This window comes from Rousettus aegyptiacus, unplaced genomic scaffold, assembly GCF_014176215.1.
Source record: "Rousettus aegyptiacus isolate mRouAeg1 unplaced genomic scaffold, mRouAeg1.p scaffold_m13_p_3, whole genome shotgun sequence".
Lineage (NCBI taxonomy): Eukaryota > Metazoa > Chordata > Mammalia > Chiroptera > Pteropodidae > Rousettus > Rousettus aegyptiacus.
The window spans coordinates 165,669,040-165,681,107 of record NW_023416306.1 but is presented as its reverse complement, the minus strand read 5'-3'; positions in this window follow the sequence as shown (position 1 = coordinate 165,681,107).

Here is a 12,068-nt window from a genome sequence, read left to right as displayed (position 1 = left end):
AGATTTCTTTCCTTTTTTTATAATGTGTTTTTTATTGTAGTAAGAACACATAAAATTTAACAAATTAACCAATTTAAGGGTACGATTGAGTAGCGTTAAGTATATTTACATTGTTGGGAAATATCTCTAGAACTTTTTCATCCTGTAAATCTAAAATTCTGTCTCCACTGAATAACTCCCAATTCCCCGCCCCCAGGCCCCGGCAACCAACGTCCGCTTCCTCTCTCTATGAATTTGACTTCTCTAGGTCCCTCGTATAAGTGACTAATGAAGTTTTTGTTTTTTTATGACTGGCTTATTGCACTTAGCATCATGTCCTCGAGATTTATCCATGCTGTCACGTGTGTCAGAATTTCCTTCCTTTTCGAGGCTGAGTAATAGTCCAATGTACGTAGATACCACATCTGGTTTATCCGTTCATTCGCCGGTGGGCATTCGAGTCGCTTCCATCTCGTGGCTGCTGCGAACAGTGTCGCTGTGAACATACAGCAAGGAACATATGAACGATATCTTTTTGAATGCCTGCTTTCAACTCTTTCGGGTATATTCCTAGAAGTGGGGTTGCTGGATTATGTGGTAGTTCTATTTTACATTTTTTGAGGATCCTCCGTACTGTTTCCCATAGTGGGTCACCATTTTACAATCCCACCAACAGTGGACCCGAAGGTTCCAATTTCTCCACATTCTTGCCAACACTTGCCATTCTGTTTGTTTGTTTGTTTTGTTTTGTTTTGTTTTGAGATTTCTTTTCCAGAGCTGAAAGGCATCATCGGGTCAATGATTCCCAAACTTCCTGGCTTCATTTTGAACTCATGCTTTAAGAGATATTTGCCTATTAAACACGTTGTACCAAAAATTCATTTTTTTTCCCTCTGTCAGCTCTTTAGTCCAGCAGGTCTGAGTCTGAGACTCCCCGTCGGGAGGGCTGCTGGCCGTCTTCCCAGTTCTGTGCTTCCGTCTTCCTGGCATGCACCCAGCAGCCAGCTGCAGCCGTGGCAGTGCGTTGTCACCATAGGAAAGGGGGCAGAAGTGACCCACACAGCTTCTGCCCTCGGCTGTTTAAAGGATGTGTTTGCCCTAGGCTTTGCCTCTTCCTCTGGCCTACAAACAGAGCTCAGGACAGTGGCCTAAGGAATGGCCTCTTCGTTATAGCATTTGGCCTGGTCCCCAACTACTACTACCCCACAGAGATACACCCTGTGGGGATCCGCCCCATGCAGAAGGCCTGTGGTATTTGTCGTTCCTGCAGTGTTATTCGCTGGAGTGTTTGTTGTTCATAATAGCGGAAGACTGGAAATGACCTAAATGTCCACTAGCATTTGACTAGTTAAAGCAATGGGGATACATCTGTCCGGTGAAATTCCATGCAGCTGTAAAAGAAAATGAGGAAGTTAAAACATTTTAGTAGACTTTATGTTTTAGGGCAATTTTAGGTTCACAGTAAAACTGAGCAGGAAGTACAGAGATTTCTCACGGACCCTCTGCCCCCAAAGCTTCCCCCGCTATCAACAGCCTCCCTGCCCCACGCCCAGAGTGTTATAGTCAAGGAACTCACACGGACCCATCGTCGCCCAAAGTCCGCAGTTCACACTAGGGCTCACTCTTGGCGTTGTACATTCTATGGTTTGGACAAATTTCTAATGACATGTGCCTAGCATTATCGTGTCATACAGATTGGCTTCACTGCCCTATAAACCAAAGCAAACAAACAAAAGACTTTATTGTTAAAAAAAAAAAAAAGAAGGCAAGAATCATGCTAACACATGCTAACGTTTGTGTTTTTTTTAAAAATGGGAGGGGGTACCTATTTGGGTGTGCACATCTGTGTAGAACACGGCTTCTGAAAAGGATCCACAGAAACCCAGGGTCAGTACGTTCGCTGTTCCCCCCAGGGGTGGGGATGGTGGGAACTGGGCCGATGGGGAAGGAAGACTTCCACAGCTCGTCTCTTTATACGTTTTGATGTTACAGCCATGCGACTGTATTACCTATTCAGAAACTTAAATAATTCCTTTTTCCATTTTATTATAAATCAAAGTTTGAATACGCCCCACCCAGGCTTCTGATGTGGACCCCCTCGCTGGCAAGCTGCCCCCTGAGGTGGGGGGGGTTGCCCAGCATCACAGGTGTCCTGCCTCCGTGCACAGCGGGGAGCCTGGCCACAGCCCCCCCCAGGACTCCTGTCCCCAGCCGGCCCCATCCGGCCTGCTAGGAACAGGCGAGGCCTGGCCCTCCGTCTGCGGCCCAGACCGACAAGCTGCTCACGCCTTCCTGCCAACTGAGCATCCTAATTACATGATGAACCCTAATTGCCCGTGACTGGAATCTTCCACAGTCATAGGCATTAACCAAAGTCCCGCCTAACGAGGCTCACCGTTAATTATCTGTGCTCGCTGCTCCACGGTTTAATTAAGCCTTGGCAGGAAATAGCAATCCACATCAGATGAGGGAGAAAATGGAGCTCACGAAGATGCCCTCCTCTCGCCAGGTGGCCTGGCAAGCCTGCTCCGAGGCCTCCTCCCACGGCCCCGGGGTTTCCCCAGTAAACGGAAGGAGACGCTGGGGAAGGGAGGCTGCGTGTACCCAGTGCCGGCTGCATGCCGGGTGGAGCCGCACACGGCTGTCTGCCTCGTCTCAGTTAATCCTTGCTATCTCTGCAGGAGCCAGGCCTCCACTTTGTAGATGAGGAGAGAGAGGCTCAGAGAGGACCAGCGACTTACCGGGCAATCGGCGGCACCAGGTCTGTCTGCGCTGCAGGCCCATATGTTTCCATTTCTCGTTGCTGGAGAAATAGTCTTAATGTTATTTGTTGCTCTAACCTTGACCTTGTGGGTCTTCTTTCTCCGAAACATTTCCAAGCAATGTTTCATTTTAGTCTCACATTAGCTTATTCAGAAAACAAAAAGCTGAAGTATCTGAAGCCTAGAGAACTTGTGACGCACTCACAGCCTCACACCCAGGCCTCATACCCCCGGGGTCAAGGCCAGGAAGAGAGTGGAGTGGGCAGGTGAGGGGCTGGCCCTGGGGTCGGACTGCCCGGTTCCAGGCCTGGCTCCTCCTTCTGGGGCCCCTTGGACTTCTTGAATCTAAGGCATCTAAGGCTTGATTTCCATTAGAATAAGTAATGCTACCTGCTGTAACAGCTTGTAAATCTCAGTGGCCTAGAGAATAAGAGTTCGTTCATTATTCACTCAAAGCGAGAGGCTGGTCCTCAGGTGCCTGCCATGCAGTTCCCTTCTGAGCAGAGGCCCGGGGGCCCAGGTGCCTTTCGTCTAAGCAGTGGTTGTTAACCTACGGTCTGCTGCGGGACCTTTGAGAAGTCCGTGGGTAGAACTCAGGGAGCCCATTAACTTAACATTGTTTTCTTAATTTTCTAACTAAAATGTACCATTTTTTTTTTTAAATGATGAGTATAGACAAGAAACCACAGTTTTATACCTGCGGATTTGTTACCGATGGAAGTCAGAGGTATTTTTCCGTCGCACTGTAGTTGCTGCAGATGTCTTGAATGGTCGTTGACACTCGCTCACGACTTTGAAAGTGTGGCTGTGTTAAGCCTGCCGCTGGCTTGCGTGTGATCAAAGGCCTTCTGCCCACAGTTGCCGGGTTCGAAGCAGCCGGCCTGTCACTGGACAATCGTGGGCTTGTAGCCGGTCGGCCACACAGCGGTGGCGTCGTGCACCTTCATGTGGGCGACCTAGCCCTCAACCTTGCTTCCCGGCATGCCCTAGCAATGATTGCTTGTTGATCAGGACGTGGAAGGAAGTGAGGCAAACCGCGGGTCGAATGCTGCTTTCTCCCGTCGGCTGCCCTGACTCTCTTGGAAAGAGGTACCTTGACCTGAGGCAGGTGGGACGGGGCCCAGCACCTGTGGCTGGTGGGGCTATTCGAGGGGAGCCAGGGTCTCCTGCGTGGCTGTGTTTCTCCGCCTGGCTGTGTACGCCGTGATGGGGGCTTCTCTGTTCATGATGCTTTTCATTTTTTTAATTCAATATGTTAAATTGACAGTGCATGAGACTCTGAGCTACTTCTGGTGGACGGGTGACCTGGCACTATCTTTCTGGAGGGCCATTAGGTGGTTTGCAAAGAGCATCTGAAAAATGTCTCTATTCTGTAATCCAGTGATTCCACTCTAGGATGTATCCTAAGGCATCTGTTCTCAAAAAATATGCATATCTATGCAGAGAGCTTTTCATCACGGTGTTATTTTTAATGGCAAAAGAGTCTTTCTCTCCAAAATAACTGGTATTCATAGGGTAGTTAAGTTGTAGTTCAACCACTTAATGGAAATAGTATGAAGCAAATTAAAATCTTGGTTAGCAACCTTAAAAATTGTACGGAAGGTCCTAAAGCCCAGATCTTGGTTTGTAAGTATCATTCTCCGCTAACAAGAACTAGAGAGCTTTTTGCAGCAATGGCTGATTCCAGGTCCTGAGCAGGGGAAGTTGCAGGGCAGACCAGAACACCTTGGTGTGCCAGAAAGCAAAGACGTGCCCCCAAATGGATTGGGACAGGTGATAAGCACACGAAACCTGGCTTTGAGGAGCTCCTCCCGGCCAAATCTGGGACGACTTCGATACCAAGGAGAATAATGATGACGGTGGATTTTAACATATTGAATTAAAAAAATAAAAAAGCATCGATAGGTACACAGGGAGAGTATAAAGGAAGAAAGAGTGGAGAGAAAGAAAAAGGTCAGCGAACAATGGTCGAAGAAATGATGACGGATTTAGAAAATCACTCTTTCGTAACTACCAGTATAGTCATTCAGACAAGGATCAGCAGTGCATTCTAAAATCACTGCAAGTTTATTGGGGAACAGGATATTTTCATGATCTCAAGATATCACCCCACAAAACATCTATTAACCAAAAAAAAAAAAAAAAAAGGGAAAAATTAGGACGGAGAGTGGAGAGATCTGGCAGGAACTGTTTTAACCAAGTGATCGAACTTAGCATCACTGACACTGGACCTCCTCAATTGATATATCGATCCCAAAATATTAAACCTGAATCTAATCATGAAGAAAGAGACAAATCCATACTGTGGGTCCTTCTAAAAAAGAAAGAGGAGGATTAAAGGGATTGGGGAGAGAGCATAATCCAGTGCAATCTGGATCCTGGATCAGAAAAAAGTTAGAACAGTTTATAAGGAACAGTTTTGGACTATTGGAAAAACGTGAATATGGGCTGGATAGTAGGTAATATCCTTACACGACGTTAAATTTGTTGGGTGTGTTAATGGTATAGTTATTGTACAGGAGACTGCCTTTCTTCTTAGACCCTAGCTTAAATCTCCTGCGATGAAGCGTCATGAGGTCTGCACTTCAGTTTAAGTCATTCAGAAAAAGAGAGAGGTGGGTGGGGGGAGGGGCGGAGGAGAGAGAGAGACAACAGATGAGGTGAAATGTTAGCAATGTCAGAACCTAGGTGAACGGCATCTGGATGCTCATTGTGCTATTTTTTGAGCGTTTCTGTATTTATTTCTTAGACATTGGCAACACTTATACGGGCGGTATTTGTTACCATATTGTTAGATACTGTTACTTCGTCACAGCAGGATAGGAAGTTGCGTGCCCGTCAGGGCATGAGATCCGCATGTTCCCACTGAGGACGGCTGCGGTTCCATCGCTCTGCTCCCCATGCCTCCTCCTTCGGGGAGCAGTGTCCTTACTGTCTTCTGGCTCGCGCCCCTCCCTCTTTTGGTTCATGAGGTTGGGACATGGGCGCACGAACCACAGAGCCCCCTGTCTCCAGGGCTTGGTGGGCACGTGTCTTCCATTAGTTCAAGCAGAGCCAGTGTGATGTCAACCCCAGGGCTTTTGCTGGACCTATGGGGAAAAGGTCTTTTGTCTCTTTTTTTTTGTTTAATAGTTTTTTAAAAATTAAGTCGATCGGGGTGACATCGGTTAATAACATTATATAAGTTTCGAGTGCCCACAGTCCCATAGCGCAGTCCCTGTATAATGCATTGCGTGCCCACCACCCAAAGTCTAGCCTCCTCCCATCCCATAGGTTTGACCCCCTGCACCCTCTTCCCCCACCCTACCTGCTTCCCTTAGAGTGACCACCAACCACACCGTCATGTCTATGAGTTCGTTCGCTGCTTTCTGTTTTATATCCCACATGAGTGAAATCCCATGGCCCTTTCCTTTTCCACCTTTGTTCGCTTAGCGTGACACTCTTAAGATCCATCTGTGTTGTATCAAAGGGCGGTGTTTCGTCCCGATGGCTGAGTAGACTCCATCGTGTGCACAAAGGGCGGTGTTTCGTCCCGATGGCTGAGTAGACTCCATCGTGTGCATGGACCACGTCTTTTTAATCCGATCATCCATCGAAGGACGCTTAGGCTCTTTCTATGTCTTTGCTGCCGTGAATAATGCTGCAGTGAACAACATACATCCTTATGAATAAATGTTTCACGTGCTTTAGGTGGACACCCAGCAGAGGGCTTGCTGGGTCGTGTGGTAGCTCTATTCTTAAATTTTCGAGGAACCGCCATGCTGTTTTCGGCGATGCTCTTTCCCACGGAGGTCGCCAGGCTGATAGGATGTGAACTCGAAGCAGTGTTGTCATCCTTGTCTGTGAATCAAGCTGACGCGGGGCGCTAAGAAGGAAGGAGAAAGACACCAGGGCCGTGTTCCAGCGCCTGGATTTAAACGTGCCTGAAATTAGGTGAACCTGCAGCTTTCCGTTTTGCTTATCCCAGTTTGAGTGGGTGCCTGTTGCTTGCCTCCGAGGAGTTCTGACCACTGGCCTATGAAAATGCATAGAAAAGGTGTGCGGGAAGTCCTCGTTTAACGCTGTCCGTGTGTTCTGTGACTTTATGTGAAACTATGTCTAATGAAACCAGTTTTATTATAGGGTAATTGATACAAACAAGAGTTAAGTTCCTACAGCATCTCATCGATGTTCTAATGAAATGACATTGAACGAAACAATGTTATTTGAGGACCTGCTGTGTTAGTTTTTTATCCTATATAACACCTATTTATTATCTTACACTTTCTGTGGGACAGGAGTCTGGATACATCTTAGCTGGGTCTTCTGTTCTGGGTCTTCCACAGCTGTCATCAAGATGTTGGCCAGGGCTGTGGTCTCATCTGGAGGCTTGACCGGAGAAGGATCTTCTTCCAAACTCATTCAGGGCATCGGCAGAATCCATTTCCTTGCAGGTGTATTACTGAGGGTCCCAGCTTTTCGCTGGCTGTCATTTGGAGGCTGCCATCAGGTACTAGGTGCTACCTATAGCCCCTTGACACCTGGGCTTCCTCAAAACGACCACTCACTTTGTCAAGCCAACGAGGAGACTCCAATCCACCAAGGTAGACTCCAATAACACGTAAGGTAATCACCAGGCCGACATCACATCGCCTTTGCTTTATAATGTAGCCAAATCAAGAGAGTGACATCCCATCACATTCACCGTATTCTAGAAACAAGCCATGGGTCCCATCTGGACTCCAGGAGATGGAGTTAATTACACAAAAGCATGGACGCTAGGAAGGGGGACATCACTGGGGGTCTCTGCCACAGGGGATGGGACGAATCTGCCCAGCAACCACCACGCCCACCCCCACCCACCATGGACACGTGCACACGGAGCGCTTACGGTTGAGCACTAAAGCTCGCTTCTTCCTAATCTGAGCGTCGTCAAGTCTGGGGAGGGAGTGGATGGGAATGTGTGCCCTGTGCACAGGAATGCTGGGAATTTTTACCATGGGCGTGTATTACATAAGTTAAAAGTATAATCAAAATTTAAAACTGTATATACAGTATGACTTCAACTATAAGCTGGGTTTTCTCCACTTCTGACCTTTCTACATCCATACAGAATGAGGAAAAAAGACTGGAAAGAAACAGGCCAAAATGCAAAATCATATTAGTTTGGATGATGGATGCCTGGTATTTTCTTCTTTATATTTTACTGTATTTTTCACAATTAAGAAATACTCTTCTAATAATTGGGGAAAAAACGTGATTTCATATGGGTTTTTAGGTCTAATTTTATTTCTAAAAATAAAAGCAAACCCTCTTGTTTATGTTCTCTGCAGAAAGGCAATTTCCTGTGTGGGTGGCTGATAGAGTGTCTGCTCCTAGAGCTCAAAGAAATAAATCAGATGGCAGCAGGGGACACACACCTGTTTCCTCTCACCCTGATAAATAAAGGACAATTAACTCTCACCAGAAGGTACCTGGCTTTGACCCAGGACTAAGCGTTATTTGAAAACATATGGCAGGTTTTCTCTAGCGACTAAGGTTGAAGGTTGAAACTACCGGAAGGTTGGAGCCAAGACTGGAAATAGAAGACTCTGTGCCAGACGGAGTTGGTGTGCCGACGTGTTCAATAACCAAATTGTTCAAAACCACTGGTTAATGAACACGAACTAACAAAAACATATGTTTCATCTCACTTCTGTAGCTAATTGGAGGACCTTGACGGGTCGCTAAGCTTGTTTGCTTGTCTGTAAAGGTATCGCATTGATATGAGGAGCTTCTGTCAGGGCCAACTGACCAAGGACCACACCTGTGGTCAAAACAAACAAATTAACAAAGCTCCGACTCCTGAGGTTAGGTTTTGCAAGCTTGCTGCATCAGGGAAGAGTGTGTCCTCAGCAGCACCCCAGCGGCGGAGGTGAGAGAGGCTTCTCCCGGGGTTTTGGTTTGTGTTAGATAAGAGTGAGGGGCCCCGAAGAATTGGGGGCCAGCTCTGGGTTGGATGCAGGGGCAATGTGGTGGCAGGGTACCTCAGTGACTGTCACCCAGGAGAGTTAGAATGGGGCTTGGGTTGTTGTTGGAGAAACAGCGGTGATTGCTCGGATTGTCGGAAGAGGGCCGTGTGGCATTTCTGTGCTCGGAGAGTGGCTTTGTCGGTGTCTCGCTCTGAGTGTTGTTGATGTCCCGCAGGGAGCGCGGTTGGTCGTCAGCAGGGCCGTCTTCCACTTCTCAGTCCATCTGACTTTAAAAGACACATGCCATCCAATTAAAGACTAACATTTGAATACATGCTCGACTTAGAAAATGCTCTTTTTCTGTCGATGGGGGAAACTCTTCATGATTCTTTTCAGCTTCTCCTTTCTTAAAGATGAGGAAATCGAGGTCAGAGATGTTTAGCGATTTGCCCGGCACCACAGCTGGTTGAGCGAGCCAGATAGTAGTAGCGACCGGCTTTAAGGTTACACATCTTTGTTGTCACACGTCACTGTCCCTCGGTGGGCCTAGTTTCAAAATCGTTCGTTCTGGAAATTTGCATTGAGTCTTTAATAAGTGCCTGGTGCTCTTCTGGGCTCAGAAGGAATGACTGTGACAAGGCAGACATATCGAACTTCGCGTTTAGCTGGAGGGATGGGAACGGAAGGGCAATTCGATTCAGCATCAGTATCATGGCTATAAACCTGCTGCGAGCGACGGGGGCTCGTAACCAGGGAGGGCACTGTATTTGTAGTCTGTTGCTGTGTAACGAATAGCCACAAACGTAATGGCTTAAAACACAAGTGGATTCTCTTACAGTTCTGTAGAAGTCTGAGATGGGTCTCCCTGGGCTAACATCAGGGTTCTGACAGGGCTGCATTCCCTTGTGCAGGCTATGGGAGAGAATCTCTTTTCTTGCCTTTCCCGGCTTCTAGAGGCCATCGCCATTCATCGGCTCATGGCGCCTTCTTCCGCTTTCAAAGCCGGTCATTGAATCATTCTGATTTCTGCTCTTGTTGTCACATCTTCTCCGACTCCTGTTTTCTTCTTCTAGTTGTTTTTTTTTTTTTTTTTAAACTCCTATAGCACCGGTCTTCCTAGGTGGTCTCCCATCCAAGTACTAACCAGTCCTGACCCTGCTTAGCTTCTGAGAGCAGACGGGATCGGGCTTGTTCAGGGTGTCCCAAGCACTGATGTGCCAAGCTCTGGTCTAGGCACTGAGGACGCAGTAGTGGATAAGTAAGTACTGTCCTTGTCCTCTGGAGTCAGAAACATCCAGACGTTAGAGTTTATGCGTTCTGAGGGCACGGCGGTGGGAGGTGCCGGGCAGTGCTAAGGTTTGTTACTCTAGGGTTGGGGGACGTTTGCCTTCAGACACGCTTGGATTTCATTTTTTTTTTTTCTGTTTGTCCTTGACTTGAACAAAGGTAAGGAGTGGAGACCAAGAAGTTATGAGGGAATGTACAGATTCATTGATTCGGTATTCTTTGTTAACTGCACAGAAAATTACCTCCTCAGGGTCCGCCTGTCCTCATCTCAACATGAATTAGATACTATTCCGCATTTGCGTGTGGAGCAGCTGCTCCCTCTAGATTTATTCCGAAACAGATTTTTAAAGGTTTTCCCTGTTTAAAGGAGGTGGTAGTTCAAGGGCAGAGGGGGCTACTGAGGAGACGCAAACCGGGATTTCGAATTCGAGGTCCTCCCCTTGGCAGACAGGTGCCCGCCTGACCGGCCCCGCGCGCCTCCCCACTTCCCTCATCCCGTCCCGGCCGCGCTGGCCTCCTCGCCGTCCTGCTCCTCGTCTCCACTCCTGAGGCTTCGCAAGTATTTAACCTACTGTGTCGAAAGCCCACTCCATATTTTGCACGTCCCGTCACCTTGTTCAGGTACTGTCCAAGTGTCACCTCTGCGGAGAGGACTTCCCTGCCCTCTTCCCCATCTCTGTGTACCTTCGTTTTATTTTTATTCATAGCACTTTGACGCTAAGTGACACGTTATGTGTGTTTATAGTCGGCCTCCCCTACTTAACTGTTAACTCCACGAGGGCAGGGACTTCTGTTCCCACGGTATCCTCGTATCCCTGTTCCTAGAAAGGGCTGGCACACGGGGTACTCATAATTTGAATTACTTTGTAATCTAGTGACTTAAAATTATTTTACCACCATTATTTTCTTTGAGACACCTTCCATAAGTGAGGCTTCTGTAGGCCACACACCCGACACTCAAGAACGTTTCATTTTGAGGTATTTTGTGTTTGCGTCTGTCTGGTAAGCAGATCACCCATCCGAAGTGTGGAAGCTCAGAACCATTTAATTCAAATGCTCACTCAGGAAAGAGTTAATAGGACTGCTAGTCTCCGCTGTGTCCAGAATGGCCACCAAGGCATTTTCTCCGTCATTTCCTCCTTCTGACCAGTCGCGGCCTGACGTCTTAGCCCATCGGTCCCTGACCATCCTTTTGTGCGTTTCTTGTTTTTTCCTCTACTTCCATCAAGATCGAGATGCCCACACTGGCCTGTCCCAGTACGGCTGGCCTCCTGCACATGGAGCTGGAGCCCGGAGGCACACCGGAGTGGTTTGGTCTTTCCCTCCAGAGGGTGACTGGGTGTAAGTCTTCTTAGTCTAAGGCTCGACTGCCCAGCCCCAGACACTCTGCTCCCTCGTCTGGTGAGCCCAAATCCACCACATCTGAACAAAACCCATGTTCTTCCTTTGATGTTTTTGTTCTGCACAACAGAAATGACAGTTTTCGGTAAGCAAAGTCTAGAGGAAGGGAGATTTTTTGTAAGAGCTCTGATAACGTCTGCATGTGTATGTGCACGTATCTGTGATGTCTTTAAATGAATACATTGACTCGAGAAGGAAAAGAATTCAGCTCTCACTTGATCCTTTTGATTAGGTCAAGTTTTGCGTTACCTGAGGGTAAGCGAAAGGGAACGCCCTCAAAAATCCCCCGAGGGGTTAGTCAGTGGCCAGTCATACTGTTACTGAAACTGCTGAAAAATAACCTCGGAAACACTTTGTCAAACTATTTCTGAAGCCAAGAATGAAGCCAAAAAACTGAACAAAAGATTTAGAGCCATCCCAACAAAAGCCAGGACCTGCGGAGACGGAAAGTCTGGCGGTACACGACGATGAAGCATGAGCTCTTTTCCATTTTAAGTATGTGACCTGGTTTTAATCACTTTCCAGAAATGTTTCCAAATTAGAAGCAGGGGTTAAAAAAAAAAACAAAACAAAAAACCTTTAAAACAGCGGTCCCCGGCCTTTCTGGCACCAGAGACCGGTGCTCCTATGAGTCTAATGCCTGATGGTCTGAGGCGGAGCTGAGGCGGTGATGCTAGCGCTGGGCGTGGCTGCACATACAGATGAAGCT